At 39.7% G+C, this 17,513-nt stretch overlaps 1 protein-coding gene across 1 annotated transcript in view; it reads left to right on the top strand.

Annotated features, from left to right (window-relative positions):
- The window catches only part of LOC128636223 (synaptotagmin-7-like), a 990,418-nt gene that overhangs the window by 574,306 nt on the left and 398,599 nt on the right, over positions 1-17,513 (top strand). The gene's annotated exons all lie outside the window — the stretch shown is intronic.

Raw genomic sequence — 17,513 nt, 5'->3', positions numbered from 1 at the left:
ATTGGCTGATTGGATCAGCCAATCGGATTGAACTTTAATCTGATTGGCTTATTCAATCAGCCAATCAGATTTTTCCTACCTTAATTCCGATTGGCTGATAGAATCCTATCAGCCAATCGGAATTCAAAGGAACGCCATCTTGGATGACGTCATTTAAAGGAACCTTCATTCGGATTTAGGACGTCAGTGAGGAAGGATGGCTCTGCGTCGGCTGCTTCAAGATTGACCCGCTCCGCTCCGGATGGAAGAAGATAGAAGATGCCGCCTAGATGAAGACTTTGGACCCTCTGGAGGACCTCTTCTTGCCGGATAGGATGAAGACTTCGGACCCTCTTCTGGACGGATCGGTGATACCCGATAGGTAGCTATTAAATAGTTAATAACTATTTAATAGCTATTGTACCTAGTTAAAATAAATAGAAAGTTGCCTGTAAAATAAATATAAATCCTAAAATAGCTACAATATAATTATTCGTTATATTGTAGCTATATTAGGGTTTATTTTACAGGTAAGTATTTAGCTTTAAATAGGATTAATTTATTTAATAAGAATTAATTTATTTCGTTAGATTAAAATTATATTTAATTTAGGGGGGTGTTAGGGTTAGACTTAGCTTTAGGGGTTAATACATTTATTATAGTAGCGGTGAGGTCCGGTCGGCAGATTAGGGGTTAATACTTGAAGTTAGGTGTCGCCGATGTTAGTGAGGGCAGATTAGGGGTTAATAAAATTTATTATAGGGTTTGCGAGGCAGGAGTGAGGCGGTTTAGGGGTTAATAGATTTGTTATAGTGGCGGCGAGGTCCGGTCGGAAGATTAGGGGTTAATAAGTGTAGGTAAGGTAGCAGCGACGTTGGGGGGCAGATTAGGGGTTAATAAATATTATGTAGGTGTCGGTGACGTTGGGGGCAGCAGATTAGGGGTTCATAGGGATAATGTAGGTTGCAGCGGTGTCCGGAGCGGCAGATTAGGGGTTAATAATAGTATGCAGGGGTCAGCGATAGCGGGGGCAGCAGATTAGAGGTTAATAAGTGTAAGGTTAGGGGTGTTTAGACTCGGGGTTCATGTTAGGGTGTTAGGAGCAGACTTAGAAACTGTTTCCCCATAGGAAACAATGGGGCTGCGTTAGGAGCTGAACGCTGCTTTTTGCAGGTGTTAGGTTTTTTTTCAGCTCAAACTGCCCCATTGTTTCCTATAGGGGAATCGTGCACAAGCGCGTTTTTCATGCTGGCCGCTACCGTAAGAAACGCTGGTATTTAGAGTTGAAGTGGCAGTAAATTATGCTCTACGCTCCCTTTTTGGAGCCTAACGCAGTCCTTCAGAGAACTCTAAATACCAGCGTTATTTAAAAGGTACGGGGGGGAAAAAACACGCGTAGCTAACGCACCCCTTTGGCCGCAAAACTCTAACTCTAGCCGTTTGTTATTATGAGTGTAACTACTTTTAAATGTATTTTTGATGTGTTTTCTGCAAATTTTTTGTCTAGCAGTTAACCAGAGTTCTGAGGTTGTGCTATCCTGAGGTGCATTAAATTAATTTGCACTCAAGCGAACGTGTTTACTTTCAACTTTTAAGACCACACAACTTCTGACCTAGCTAACTTCTGACCTAGCTAAGCAGTGTGCCTGTGTCTGTGCATACCTAGCTAAGCGGTGTGCCTGTGTCTGTGCATACCTAGCTAAGCGGTGTGCCTGTGTCTGTGCATACCTAGCTAAGCAGTGTGCCTGTGTCTGTGTATACCTAGCTAAGCAGTGTGCCTGTGTCTGTGTATACCTAGCTGTGCAGTGTGCCTGTGTCTGTGTATACCTAGCTAAGCAGTGTGCTTGTTTCTGTGCATTCCTAGCTAAGCAGTGTGCATGTGTCTGTGTATACCTAGCTAAGCAGTGTGCCTGTGTCTGTGTATACGTAGCTAAGCAGTGTGCATGTGTCTGTGTATTCCTAGCTAAGCAGTGTGCCTGTGTCTATGTATACCTAGATAGACAGTGTGCCTGTGTCTGTGTATATCAAGCTAAGCAGTGTGCCTGTGTCCGTCTATACCTAGCTAAGCAGTGTGCCTGTGTCTGTGTATTCCTAGCTAAGCAGTGTGCCTGTGTCTGCGCATACCTTGCTAAGCAGTGTGCCTGTGTCTGTCTATACCTAGCTAAGCAGCGTGCTTGTGTCTGTGTATTCCTAGCTAAGCAGTGTGCCTGTGTCTATGTATACCTAGATAGCCAGTGTGCCTGTATCTGTGTATATCAAGCTAAGCAGTGTGCCTGTGTCCGTCTATACCTAGCTAAGCAGTCTGCCTGTGTCTGTGCATACCTAGCTAAGCAGTGTGCCTGTGTCTGTGTATTCCTAGCTAAGCAGTGTGCCTGTGTCTGTGCATACCTTGCTAAGCAGTGTGCCTGTGTCTGTCTATACTTAGCTAAGCAGTGTGCTTGTGTCTGTGTATTCCTAGCTAAGCAGTGTGCCTGTGTCTGTGTATTCCTAGCTAAGCAGTGTGCCTGTGTCTGTGTATTCCTAGCTTAGCAGTGTGCTGTGTCTGTGTATTCCTAGCTAAGCAGTGTGCCTGTGTCTGTGTATTCCTAGCTAAGCAGTGTGCCTGTCTCTGTGTATTCCTAGCTAAGCAGTGTGCCTGTCTCTGTGTATTCCTAGCTAAGCAGTGTGCCTGTGTCTGTGTATTTCTAGCTAAACAGTGTGCCTGTTTCTGTGTATTCCTTGCTAAGCAGTGTGCCTGTGTCTGGGTATTCCTAGCTAAGCAGTGTGTCTGTGCCTGTGTATTCCTAGCTAAGCAGTGTGCTTGTGTCTGTGTATTCCTAGCTAAGCAGTGTGCTTGTGTCTGTGTATTCCTAGCTAAGCAGTGTGCCTGTGTCTGTGTATTCCTAGCTAAGCAGTGTGTCTGTGTATTCCTAGCTAAGCAGTGTGCTTGTGTCTGTGTATTCCTAGCTAAGCAGTGTGTCTGTGTATTCCTAGCTAAGCAGTGTGCTTGTGTCTGTGTATTCCTAGCTAAGCAGTGTGCCTGTGTCTGTCTATACCTAGCTAAGCAGTGTGCCTGTGTCTGTGTATAACTAGCTAAGCAGTGTGCCTGTGTCTGTCTATACCTAGCTAAGCAGTGTGCTTGTGTCTGTGTATATCTAGCTAAGCAGTGTGCCTGTCTATACCTTGCTAAGTAGTGTGCATGTGTCTGTGTATATCTAGCTAAGCAGTGTGCCTGTGTCTGTGCATACCTAGCTAAGCAGTGTGCCTGTGTCTCTGTATATCTAGCTAAGCAGTGTGCCTGTGTCTGTCTATACCTAGCTAAGCAGTGTGCCTGTGTCTGTGTATATCTAGCTAAGCAGTGTGCCTGTGTCTGTGCATACCTAGCTAAGCCTAGCTATGCAGTGTGCCTGTCTGTGTATTCCTAGCTAAGCAGTGTGCCTGTGCCTGTGTATTCCTTGCTAAGCAGTGTGCCTGTGTCTGTGTATTCCTAGCTAAGCAGTGTGCTTGTGTCTGTGTATTCCTAGCTAAGCAGTGTGCCTGTGTCTGTCTATACCTAGCTAAGCAGTGTGCCTGTGTCTGTGTATAACTAGCTAAGCAGTGTGCCTGTGTCTGTCTATACCTAGCTAAGCAGTGTGCTTGTGTCTGTGTATATCTAGCTAAGCAGTGTGCCTGTGTCTGTCTATACCTTGGTAAGTAGTGTGCATGTGTCTGTGTATATCTAGCTAAGCAGTGTGCCTGTGTCTGTGCATACCTAGCTAAGCAGTGTGCCTGTGTCTCTGTATATCTAGCTAAGCAGTGTGCCTGTGTCTGTCTATACCTAGCTAAGCAGTGTGCCTGTGTCTGTGTATATCTAGCTAAGCAGTGTGCCTGTGTCTGTGCATACCTAGCTAAGCCTAGCTATGCAGTGTGCCTGTCTGTGTATTCCTAGCTAAGCAGTGTGCCTGTGTCTGTGTATTCCTTGCTAAGCAGTGTGCCTGTGTCTGTGTATTCCTAGCTAAGCAGTGTGCCTGTGTCTGTGTATTCCTAGTTAAGCAGTGTGCCTGTGTCTGTGTATTCCTTGCTAAGCAGTGTGCCTGTGTCTGTGTAATCCTAGCTAAGCAGTGTGCTTGTGTCTGTGTATTCCTAGCTAAGCAGTGTTCCTGTGTCTGTGTATTCCTAGCTAAGCAGTGTGCTTGTGTCTGTGTATTCCTAGCTAAGCAGTGTTCCTGTGTCTGTGTATTCCTAGCTAAGCAGTGTGCCTGTGTCTGTGTATTCCTAGCTAAGCAGTGTGCCTGTGGCTGTGTATTCCTAGCTAAGCAGTGTGCTTGTGTCTGTGTATTCCTAGCTAAGCAGTGTGCCTGTTTCTGTGTATTCCTAGCTAAGCAGTGTGCCTGTGTCTGTGTATTCCTAGATAAGCAGTGTGCCTGTGTCTGTGTATTCCTAGCTAAGCAGTGTGCCTGTGCCTGTGTATATCTAGCTAAGCAGTGTGCCTGTGTCTGTGCATACCTAGCTAAGCCTAGCTATGCAGTGTGCCTGTCTGTGTATTCCTAGCTAAGCAGTGTGCCTGTGTCTGTGTATTCCTTGCTAAGCAGTGTGCCTGTGTCTGTGTATTCCTAGCTAAGCAGTGTACATGTGTCTGTGTATTCCTAGTTAAGCAGTGTGCCTGTGTCTGTGTATTCCTTGCTAAGCAGTGTGCCTGTGTCTGTGTAATCCTAGCTAAGCAGTGTGTGTGTGTGTCTGTGTATTCCTAGCTAAGCAGTGTTCCTGTGTCTGTGTATTCCTAGCTAAGCAGTGTGCTTGTGTCTGTGTATTCCTAGCTAAGCAGTGTTCCTGTGTCTGTGTATTCCTAGCTAAGCAGTGTGCCTGTGTCTGTGTATTCCTAGCTAAGCAGTGTGCCTGTGTCTGTGTATTCCTAGCTAAGCAGTGTGCTTGTGTCTGTGTATTCCTAACTAAGCAGTGTGCCTGTGTCTGTGTATTCCTAGCTAAGCAGTGTGCCTGTGTCTGTGTATTCCTAGCTAAGCCGTGTGCCTGTGTCTTCCTAGCTAAGCAGTGTGCCTGTGTCTGTGTATTCCTAGCTAAGCAGTGTGCCTGTGTCTGTGTATTCCTAGCTAAGCAGTGTGCCTGTGTCTGTGTATTCCTAGCTAAGCAGTGTGCTTGTGTCTGTGTATTCCTAGCTAAGCAGTGTGCCTGTGTCTGTGTATTCCTTGCTAAGCAGTGTTCCTGTTTCTGTGTATTCCTAGCTAAGCAGTGTGCCTGTGTCTGTGTATTCCTAGCTAAGCAGTGTGCCTGTGTCTGTGTATTCCTAGCTAAGCAGTGTGCCTGTGTCTGTGTATTCCTAGCTTAGCAGTGTGCTTGTGTCTGTGTATTCCTAGCTAAGCAGTGTGCCTGTGTCTGTGAAGTTTTCCCTTCCCTTTCCTTTTCAGGTGTGCCAAGTAGCAGCTCTAATATATTCATGGCTTCCTTAGGGTTTCTGTTAGTTATCCGAGGCAGGGGTCTGATTGGCTGATCTTGGTTGTTTATTTTTTCCCTTTTGCAGGAGGTCAGAGTCTGTTTTTGAATACAGGGTGTGTAAGAGCGGCCTAAGAGATGCTCCTTCTTATGGGTTTCTTAGCTGAAGATCTCCAGGGCACCTTTGTCTTCTGGTCCTGCAGTGATTTCTAGGTCTTGACCTCTTGTCTGTCTGGTGTTTTGTTACCGCCACCTTTCCTACGTATTGTTAATGAAAAGTATTATTGTGCATGAGCGTGCTAACAATTTGCTAACAAAAGTCACCATGACTGCTCTAGTACTCCAGCAATGTGTTTGTCTGTTATAGTTATAAATTAAGTTTGGTTGAATATATTAGTTGATAGGAGGTTCAGCGCTTATGGTTACTCTCATTCCGCATACATAATTAACAAGATTGCTATTGGCGCCATTGTCATACCCTTTCAGTTATTAGATTACAAAAATGATTGCGCAAGCAAAATCGTCCTTTAGCGAGCAGTTTTTATTGCGCTAATATTACAAGTTGAACGAAATTGAGAAAAGTGTTTGCACGAGAGAGTCACTTTTTCTCCTTTGACTTCTATGGGGGAATGCAAAAACACGGTTGCGATTTTTTAATTTAAACTTTTAGGGGCCGATTTATCAATGTGCGGGTGGACATGATCCGCTATAGTGGATCATGTCCGCCCCACATTGATAAATGCCAACAGCATAGACTGTCGGCATTTATCATTGCACAAGCATTCCTTGTGAAATGCTTGTGCAATGCCGCCCTCTGCACATTCGCGGCCGTTGTATCTAATCAGGATGATTGCTGTCAGCTGCCTCAGAGGTGGCGGGCGAGTTAAGGAGCAGTGGTCTTATAGCCGCTGCTTCTTAAGTTATGTTTCCGGCGAGTCTGAAGGCTCACGTGGATACAGTTGCATTCGCAGCTTCATAAATTGGCCCCTAAGTGCGATTCGGGTTACCACTGGAGAAAAACCTGGCTAGCACAAAAAAGGGAGAATACAGCTCTACTTGTAAACTAGCCCAAAAACTTTTATACTTAGAAGCTCTTTATTTAGTACTGTTGATGAGGTTAGGCTGGGACACCCACTAAAAGAGGCTGAGTAAGCAGCAAGACCCCCTCCCTCCCCTGCATATGAAAAGACCCTTTACACAAACAGGAGCAAGCTGTAGTCTGTAGAGATCAGTCGAGATCTGATACTTTGGGGCTTGGTTAGGAGTCTGAAAACCAGCACAATGTTATTTAAAAATAAGCAAAACTTCATATTGTTACAAAAACACTCCCAGATGGGCTGTATAAATAGATCATCTACAAAACATGTATGCAAAGAAAAATCTAGTGTACATTGTCCCTTTAAAGATATTATTCCTGATCTTTATTATGAAGCTCAAGTTAGCAGCTTTGCTGTTCTGCAGTTTCTAATTAATGCGCTCAGTCACAAAAGCAAGAAATGACTTTTCTTAGTAAATAAGATTATCCTTTGCAACAATGTTGCATTGTGTAAAGAGGCTTTAAAAAGACATTAAAGGTACAGTAAACACCTTGTAATTATAGGATGTTTCTGCAGTCTTGCAATAAATTACTAGGCGAGTTTGAAAATGTTTTGAATGCATTAACACTTTATGTGCTGCAACTGTTTTTCAGCAACCAAACTCCACCCCCATGTGCATTATTTGAAGGAGCCAATTCTGATTTTGTATTGTTAAAGGGACATGAAACCCAAATTTTTTCTTTCATGATTTAGAAAGAGCATACAATTATAAACAACTTTCTAATTTACTTCTATTATCTATTTTGCTTCATTCTCTTGATATTCTTTGCTGAAAAGCATATCTAGATATGCTTAGTAGCTGCTGATTGGTAGCTGCACATAGAAGCCTCCTGTGATTGGTTCACCGTGTGCATTGCTATTTCTTCATTAAAGTATATCTAAAGAATGAAGCAAATTAGGTAATAGAAGTAAATTGGAATGTTGTTTAAAATTGCATTCTCAATCTCTACCTTAATCATGAAAGAAAATGTTTGGGTATAGTGTCCCTTTAAGCCCCGTCCTCAGAATTGAAGAAATAGGTTTTTACATGTTTTTTATCTACTTAAAGGGGCATTCCAGCCAAAATGAAAATCTACATGGATGCATTTCAATTTTGAATAGAAGTATTTTGTAATATAAATGTATTAGTAAAAATGCTTCTAATAAAAGCTTTAGCTGTTTCAAAAGTGTATTTAAGTATGCTCTGTGCACCAGCATTTTAACACAGCACTTGCTTAGAGAGCCCAAGGTGCTTGTACCATCTGTCAATAACTCAATTTGTTTATTTCTGACATGATACAAGCCCCACTGGCGCTCTGAGCAGCTGCAGTATTTAAAATGTTGGTGCACTTAGAATGTCTAGCTATGCTTCACATGCACGTGCAGAGAAAAATGCTAATACTAAAACATTGATGACTGTTACTGAAAGCATTTTTATGTGTTTCTGTTCAAAGATGTAATTCATCTACGTGCATGTAAATGTTGACTGGAATGTCCCTCTAACTGCAAAGGGCTCCAATGCACGTATTCATATGTCTGTATATGTGTACATATGTATTTATGTGTTTATATGTGTATATATGTCTGTATGTGTGTACATCTGTATTTATGTGTTTATATGTGTATATATGTCTGTATATGTGTACTTATGTGTTTATATGTGTATATATGTATTTATGTGTATATATGTCTGTATATGTGTACATATGTATTTATGTGTATATATGTCTGTATGTGTGTACATCTGTATTTATGTGTTTATACGTGTATATATGTCTGTATATGTGTACTTATGTGTTTATATGTGTATATATGTATTTATGTGTTTATATGTGTATATATGTCTGTATGTGTGTACATCTGTATTTATGTGTTTATACGTGTATATATGTCTGTATATGTGTACTTATGTGTTTATATGTGTATATATGTATTTATGTGTTTATATGTGTATATATGTCTGTATATGTGTACATATGTATTTATGTGTTTATATGTGTACATATGTATTTGTGTTTATATATGTCTGTATATGTGTACATATGTATTTATGTGTATATATGTCTGTATATGTATACATATATATTTATGTGTTTATATGTGTATATATGTCTGTATATGTGTACATATGTATTTATGTGTTTATATGTGTACATATGTATTTGTGTTTATATATGTCTGTATATGTGTACATATGTATTTATGTGTATATATGTCTGTATATGTGTACATATGTATTTATGTGTATATATGTCTGTATATGTGTACATATGTATTTATGTGTATATATGTCTGTATATGTGTACATATGTATTTATGTGTATATATGTCTGTATATGTGTACATATGTATTTATGTGTATATATGTCTGTATATGTGTACATATGTATTTATGTGTATATATGTCTGTATATGTGTACATATGTATTTATGTGTATATATGTCTGTATATGTGTACATATGTATTTATGTGTATATATGTCTGTATATGTGTACATATGTATTTATGTGTATATATGTCTGTAAATACTTATATACACCTATAAATACATACATACATATGCACACACACACACACATACAGTATATACAGTATATATATATATACACATATACATATTTGACATTTATATATATGTATCTCTATGTTAAAGGCCTTTGCAGTCTTTTTTTCTAACACCTGAGACCTCATATATCTGAGCCCTTATAACTCTTTTGTGCAATATTGTTTAAAATACTTTTTAATAGATATTGTTATTATGAGTGTACTGTACTTTTAAATGTATTTTTGATGTGTTTTGTGGAACTTTTTGTTTTGCCGAACAGTTAACCGGAGCTCTGAGGTTGCACTAACCTGACGCACATTAACTTTAATTGCGCAAGTAATGCATTTACTTCCAACTGGTAATACAAGCGAAAAACCCAAAGCGTGCAAACACCTGCAGTAAAATCCTTATTGCTTGCCCATAACTATTAGTTCTTCCCTCGTAATCTAGGGGTCGATCCGATATAAAGCGTCGCCCGCAAAAGCCGGCGACGCCAATAATTGCGCGGATTTGGTATCCTATATACGGCGTAAGCTAGAAGTTACGCGCGTATATTTCTGCCGTCGCCCGCAGTTTTTTGGGCCATAGGCAGGTATACCAAACCCGCGCAGTTTGGTATCCAATATGCAGCGTAAGGACTTACGTGGCGAAAATGGAGAAAACTTACTCCATTTTCACCTCGCCACAAAAAGCAGCCGTAAGAAGCCTTACGCTGACTATTGGAGCCCCGTAACTCCCTAAACTAGCTGCTAAAATAAACCTAACACCTAACGCATGCGCAATGTCTATCTCCCTGTCAACCGCGATCTTCTAAAATAAACCTAACACCTAACGCATGCGCAATGTCTATCTCCCTGTCAACCGCGATCCCCCCCCCCAAATCCCTAATAAAGTTATTACCCCCTAAACCGCCGCTCCCGGACCCCGCCGCCATCTACATAAACTAACCCCCTACTGTGAGCCTCTAAAACCGCCGCCATCTACCTTATCTATCCCCTAATCTGACCCCTTACACCGCCGCCACCTATATAAAAATTATTAACCCCTAATCTAATCCCCCTATACCGCCGCCAGCTATATTAATATTATTAACCCCTAATGTAAGCCCCTTACACCGCCGCCATCTCTATTAAAATGATTAACCCCTAATTTAATCTACCTACCCCGCCGCCAGCTATATTATCTATATTAACCCTAAGTATATTATAGTTAATATAGTTATTACATTATATATATTAACTATATTAACCCTAATTATATTAGGGTTAATATAGTTACTATAGTATTTATATTAACTATATTAACTCTATCTAACACTAACACCCCTAACTATATTTATATTAAATTAATCTAATTAATTTATAAACTAAAATATTCCTATTTAAATCTAAATACTTACCTATAAAATAATCCCTAAGATAGCTACAATATAATTAATAATTACATTGTAGCTATGTTAGGGTTAATATTTATTTTACAGGTAAATTGTTAATTATTTTAACTAGGTATAATAGATATTAAATAGTTATTAACTATTTAATATCTACCTAGTTAAAATAATTACCCAATTACCTGTAAAATAAATCCTAACCTAAGTTATAAATACACCTACACTATCAATAAATTAAATAAAGTACAAACATCTATCTAAAAATACAATTAAATTAACTAAACTAAATTACAAAAAAAAACAAACACTAAATTACAAAAAATAAAAAAAAGATTACAAGATTTTTAAGCTAATTACACCTATTCTAAGCCCCCTAATAAAATAATAAACCCCCAAAATAAAAACAATTCCCTGCCCTATTCTAAATTAAACATATTTCAAAGCTCTTTACCTTACCAGCCCTTAAAAGGGCCTTTTGTGGGGCATGCCCCAAATAATTCAGCTCTTTTGCATTCAACAAATACAATCCCCCCCCCCCCCATTACAACCCACCACCCACATACCCCTATTCTAAACCCACCCAAACCCCCCTTAAAAAAGCCTAACACTACCCCCCTGAAGATCTCCCTACCTTGTCTTCACCACACCGGGCCGAACTCCTGATCCGATCCGGGCGATGTCGTCCTCCAAGCGGCAAAGAAGAATTCTTCCTCCGGCGATGTCTTCCTCCAAGCGGCAAAGAAGAATTCTTCCTCCGGCGACGTCTTCCTCCAAGCGGCAGCAAAGTCTTCATTCTTCCGGCGGCATCTTCAATCTTCTTTCTTCGCTCCGCCGCCGCGGAGCATCCATCCCGGCCGACTGCTAAACTTGGAATGAGGTACCTTTAAATGACGTCATCCAAGATGGCGTCCGCCGAATTCCGATTGGCTGATAGGATTCTATCAGCCAATCGGAATTAAGTTAAAAAAATCTGATTGGCTGATTGAATCAGCCAATCAGATTCAAGTTCAATCCGATTGGCTGATCTAATCAGCCAATCAGATTGAGCTCGCATTCTATTGGCTGATCGGAACTTGAATCTGATTGGCTGATTCAATCAGCCAATCAGATTTTTTTAACTTAATTCCGATTGGCTGATAGAATCCTATCAGCCAATCGGAATTCGGCGGACGCCATCTTGGATGACGTCATTTAAAGGTACCTCATTCCAAGTTTAGCAGTCGGCCGGGATGGATGCTCCGCGGCGGCGGAGCGAAGAAAGAAGATTGAAGATGCCGCCGGAAGAATGAAGACTTTGCTGCCGCTTGGAGGAAGACGTCGCCGGAGGAAGAATTCTTCTTTGCCGCTTGGAGGATGACATCGCCGGAGGAAGAATTCTTCTTTGCCGCTTGGAGGACGACATCGCCCGGATCGGATCAGGAGTTCGGCCCGGTGTGGTGAAGACAAGGTAGGGAGATCTTCAGGGGGGTAGTGTTAGGCTTTTTTAAGGGGGGTTTGGGTGGGTTTAGAATAGGGGTATGTGGGTGGTGGGTTGTAATGGGGGGGGGGGGGGGATTGTATTTGTTGAATGCAAAAGAGCTGAATTCTTTGGGGCATGCCCCACAAAAGGCCCTTTTAAGGGCTGGTAAGGTAAAGAGCTTTGAAATATGTTTAATTTAGAATAGGGCAGGGAATTGTTTTTATTTTGGGGGTTTATTATTTTATTAGGGGGCTTAGAATAGGTGTAATTAGCTTAAAAATCTTGTAATCTTTTTTTTATTTTTTGTAATTTAGTGTTTGTTTTTTTTTGTAATTTAGTTTAGTTAATTTAATTGTATTTTTAGATAGATGTTTGTACTTTATTTAATTTATTGATAGTGTAGGTGTATTTATAACTTAGGTTAGGATTTATTTTACAGGTAATTGGGTAATTATTTTAACTAGGTAGATATTAAATAGTTAATAACTATTTAATATCTATTATACCTAGTTAAAATAATTAACAATTTACCTGTAAAATAAATATTAACCCTAACATAGCTACAATGTAATTATTAATTATATTGTAGCTATCTTAGGGATTATTTTAGGGATTATTTTATAGGTAAGTATTTAGATTTAAATAGGAATATTTTAGTTTATAAATTAATTAGATTAATTTAATATAAATATAGTTAGGGGTGTTAGTGTTAGATATAGTTAATATAAATACTATAGTAACTATATTAACCCTAATATAATTAGGGTTAATATAGTTAATATATATAATGTAATAACTATATTAACTATAATATACTTAGGGTTAATATAGATAATATAGCTGGCGGCGGGGTAGGTAGATTAAATTAGGGGTTAATCATTTTAATAGAGATGGCGGCGGTGTAAGGGGCTTACATTAGGGGTTAATAATTTTAATATATTTAGGGGGTTATAGATATAATATAGATGGCGGCGGGGTACGGGAGCGACGGTTTAGGGGTTAATAACTTTATTAGGTTGCGGCGGGGTACGGGAGCGGCGGTTTAGGGGTTAATAGCTTTTTTTATTGTTAGGCTAGTGAGGGGGGATAGCGGATAGAGGGTTAGACAGTGCGGGCTATGTTAGGGAGGTGTGTTAGACAGTGCGGTCTATGTTAGGGAGGCGTGTTAGACAGTGCGGGCTATGTTAGGGAGGCGTGTTAGACAGTGCGGGTGTTTTAAACTTTAGTCAGGTTTTATAGGCGCCGGCAGATTCTAACGTGGCGCAAGTCACTGGCGACGCCAGAAATTTGTACTTACGCAGATTTCTGGACATCGCTGGTTTGTGAGACTTACGGCACGTTAGCATCTGACGGCGACCTATATGGGATGGCTCGAGTTGCGAGCTGAAACTGCGGGCGACGCCGGTTCCCTCGCTTGCGCCGCAAACTGCGATCGATATCGGATCGCGCCCCAAGTCTTTTATTTTTTTTAACAAATTACCCTCTTTTGCAATGTGTTTACTGCCTTTAAAATTGTTGTTAATTTTTGGTTCAGCACCTGGGTAGTGCTTGCTGATTGGTGGCTACATTTAGACACTAATCAGAAAGTGCTACACAGGTGCTGAACCAAAAATGGGCCGGCTTCTAAGCTTTATTCTTGCTTTTTCAAATAAAGATACCAAAAAAACAAAGAAAAATTGATAATAGGAGTAAATTAGAACGTTGATTAAAATTGCATTCTCTATCTGAATCATGAAGGTTTAATTTTAACTGACTATTCCTTTTAAATGTACACTGTGCTGTTAAATTGGTTTCCCCTTAAAGGGACACTAAACCCAAATTATTTCATTCATGATTCAGATAGAGCATGCAATTTTAAGCAACTTTCTAATTTACTCCTATTATCAATTTTCTTTGTTCTCTTGCTATCTTTATTTAAAAAAGCAGGAATGTGATGCATAGGAGCCAGCCCATTTTTGGTTGAGAACCTGGGTTATGCTTGCTTATTGGTGGGTAATTTTAAGACTCCAATAAGCAAGCGCTATCCATGGTGCTGAACCTAAAATGGGCTGGCTGCTAAGATTTGCATCCCTGCTTTTAAAATAAAGATAGCAAGAGAATGAAGACAAAATCATAATAGGAGTAAATTAGAAAGTCGCTTAAAATTTCATGCTCTATCTTAATCATGAAAGAAAAAAACTTATGTTCAGTGTCCCTTTAACCCCTTAATGACCGAGGACGTGCAGGGTACGTCCTCAAAAAAAAGGCAGTTAACGCCTGAGGACGTACCCTGCACGTCCTCGGTGTGGAAAGCAGCTGGAAGCGATCCTGCTCGCTTCCAGCTGCTTTCCCGTTATTGCAGTGATGCCTCGATATGGAGGCATCCTGCAATAACCTTACATGGCCATCCGATGCAGAGAGAGCCACTCTGTGGCCCTCTCTGCACCGGACATCGATGGCCGGTATCGTTGGTGGGTGGGAGCCGACTTGGGAGGCGGGTGGGCGGCCATCGGTGTGCTGTGTGACGTCGAGGGGGGCGGGACCGTCGGGGGCGCGCACGGACGCGCGCGCGTGCACGGAGGGTGGCGGGCGGGCGTGTGCACGGGGCGGGAGCGGGTGGGAACCGCTACACTACGGAAAATGAATAAAAAGTAAAATGTTAAGTGGCCTAAGCACAAAAAAAAAATAAACACAAAAAGAGATCGTGGAGGGGTGGGGGGTTGGTTTCTGGGTGGGGGGGAAGCTACACTACAGAAAAGTCTAAAAAATGTAAAACAAATACATTTTTTCTTCTAAACTGGGTACTGGCAGACAGCTGCCAGTACCCAAGATGGGGCCCATTAAGTTAGAGTGGGAGGGTTATAGAGCTGTTTGGGGGGGATCAGTGAGGTTGGGGGCTAAGGGGGGATAGTACACAACAGCATATGTAAATATGCTTTAAAAAAAAAAACACCAAAAAATACAAATATAGCTTTTATTTTAGTACTGGCAGACTTTCTGCCAGTACTTAAGATGGCGGGGACAATTGTGGGGTGGGGGAGGGAAGAGAGCTGTTTGGGAGGGATCAGGGGGTCTGATGTTTCAGGTGGGAGGCTGAGCTCTACACTAAATCTAATATTAACCCTGCAAGCTCCCTACAAGCTACCTAATTAACCCCTTCACTGCTAGCCATAATACACGTGTGATGCGCAGCGGCATTTAGCAGCCTTCAAAATACCAAAAAACAACGCCAAAGCCATATATGTCTGCTATTTCTGAACAAAGGGGATCCCAGAGAAGCATTTACAACCATTTGTGCCATAACTGCACAAGCTGTTTGTAAATGATTTCAGTGAGAAACCTAAAATTTTGAAAAATTTTACGTTTTTTTTAATTTGATCGCATTTGGCGGTGAAATGGTGGCATGAAATATATCAAAATGGGCCTAGATCAATACTTGGGGTTGTCTACTACACTACACTAAAGCTAAAATTACCCCAAAAAGCTCCCTACATGCTCCCTAATTAACCCCTTCACTGCTGGGCATAATACACGTGTGGTGCGCAGTGGCATTTAGTGGCATTCTAATTACCAAAAAGCAACACCAAAGCCATATAAGTATGCTATTTCTGAACAAAGGGGATCCCAGAGAAGAATTTACAACCATTTGTGCCATAATTGCACAAGTTGTTTGTAAATAATTTCAGTGAGAAACCTAAAGTTTGTGAAAAAATTTGTGAAAAAGTGAACGATTTTTTTTATTTGATCGCATTTGGCGGTGAAATGGTGCCATGAAATATACCAAAATGGGCCTAGATCAATACTTTGGGATGTCTACTAAAAAAATATATATACATGTCAATGGATATTCAGAGATTCCTGAAAGATATCAGTGTTCCAATGTAACTAGCGCTAATTTTGAAAAAAAAATGGTTTGGAAATAGCAAAGTGCTACTTGTATTTATTTCCCTATAACTTGCAAAAAAAGCAAAGAACATGTAAACATTGGGTATTTCTAAACTCAGGATAATATTTAGAAACTATTTAGCATAGGTGTTTTTTGGTGGTTGTAGATATGTAACAGATTTTGGGGGTCAAAGTTAGAAAAAGTGGGGTTTTTTTCAATTTTTCCTCATATTTTATAATTTTTTTATAGTAAATTATAAGATATGATGAAAATATTGGTATCTTTAGAAAGTCCATTTAATGGCGAGAAAAATGGTATATATTATGTGTGGGTACAGTAAATGAGTAAGAGGAAAATTACAGCTAAACACAAACACTGCAAAAATGTAAAAATAGCCTTGGTCCCAAACGGACAGAAAATGGAAAAGTGCTGTGGTCATTAAGGGGTTAATGTGTTTTCAGCTGCTGTGTATTAAGGATATGGGAAATTACTCCTTAAAGGGACATTCCAGACAAAATTGGAATCCACATGGATGCATTTCAGTTTTGAATATAAGCAATTTTGTAATACATATGTATTAGCAAAAATGCTCCTAATAAAAGCTATAGCTCTTTCAAAAGTGTATTTAAGTATGCACCGTGCACCAGCATTGGAAAAATTGATAATATGATACTACAAGCCCCACTGACGCTCTGAGCAGCTGAAGTATTTAAAGTGCTGGTGCACTGAGAATATTTAGTTATGCTTCATATATACTTGAAGAGAAAAAATTTAAAACTAAAACTGATAACTTTTACTAGAAACATTTTTGCCAATAAATGTATATTTCAGATATGTTTCTATTCAAAGAAGTAATTAATCTATGTGGATTTCAATTTTGACCAAAATGCCCCTTTAACGTTTATTTTTGTATTTGAAGCATCTGTTTTTGAGCATTGAATCCCATCCTGCTGAAGAACACACCAATTCAAACGGGCTGTGCTTGCATGAAGAACAGTAGTGCATATCTTATCTCTCTATCTACAAAAAAAAAGATCTCCTTAGTTTATCTCTCCCTCTATACACAAAACCAATACTTAAATATTGCTACTAAAAACAAACTTTCAATATCTTCCTGTCCACCACCATTCTGAGGTTGATTTCTGCTGCTGCTTCTTGTTTGCATAACTTATCTACAAAGAATACTACAGTATTTACATTTTGTATAGGTGGTGGTTTCAACAGGCAAAACAGCTATTTTAAATCACAAAATAAAAGTTTAAATGCTTTTAAAACATTTATTATAATAACTTTTATTAGAAGCATTTTTGCTGATGGACGTATATTGCAAAACGTTTCTTTTTAAAGGGTAATTACACTTTACAAATTTACATCATGTTAAAGTTGTTTTTTAATTTATTCATCAAATGGGATTTGCTGCACTGCAGCCTTCTGAGTGGAGGGGAAACGTTACATATTTTAGACTTCATTTAAATTAATTTCCCTATAAAATTTTGAATTTAAAGAGACATAAAACCCACCATTTTTCTTTCATGATTCAGATAGAACATACCATTTTAAACATCTTTCCAATTTACTTCTATTATCTAATGTGCTTCATTCTCTCGGTATCCTTTGTTGAAGAAGCAGTAATGCATTACTTGGAGCTATCTGAAAGCCAATGAAAAGATGCGTATATGTGCAGCCACCAATTAGTAGCTGAAGTTAAAGCTGTTTATTTTGATGTTGAAACTGACAGAAAGAGCATCTTTGTGGGGTAGGTACTAAATGGCTGATACAAACAACTCTCATT

The sequence above is a fragment of the Bombina bombina genome, chromosome 7, assembly GCF_027579735.1.
Source record: "Bombina bombina isolate aBomBom1 chromosome 7, aBomBom1.pri, whole genome shotgun sequence".
Taxonomy (NCBI): Eukaryota; Metazoa; Chordata; class Amphibia; order Anura; family Bombinatoridae; genus Bombina; species Bombina bombina.
The sequence above is the reverse complement of the archived record's forward strand: the minus strand, read 5'-3'. Positions and strand labels throughout refer to the sequence as shown.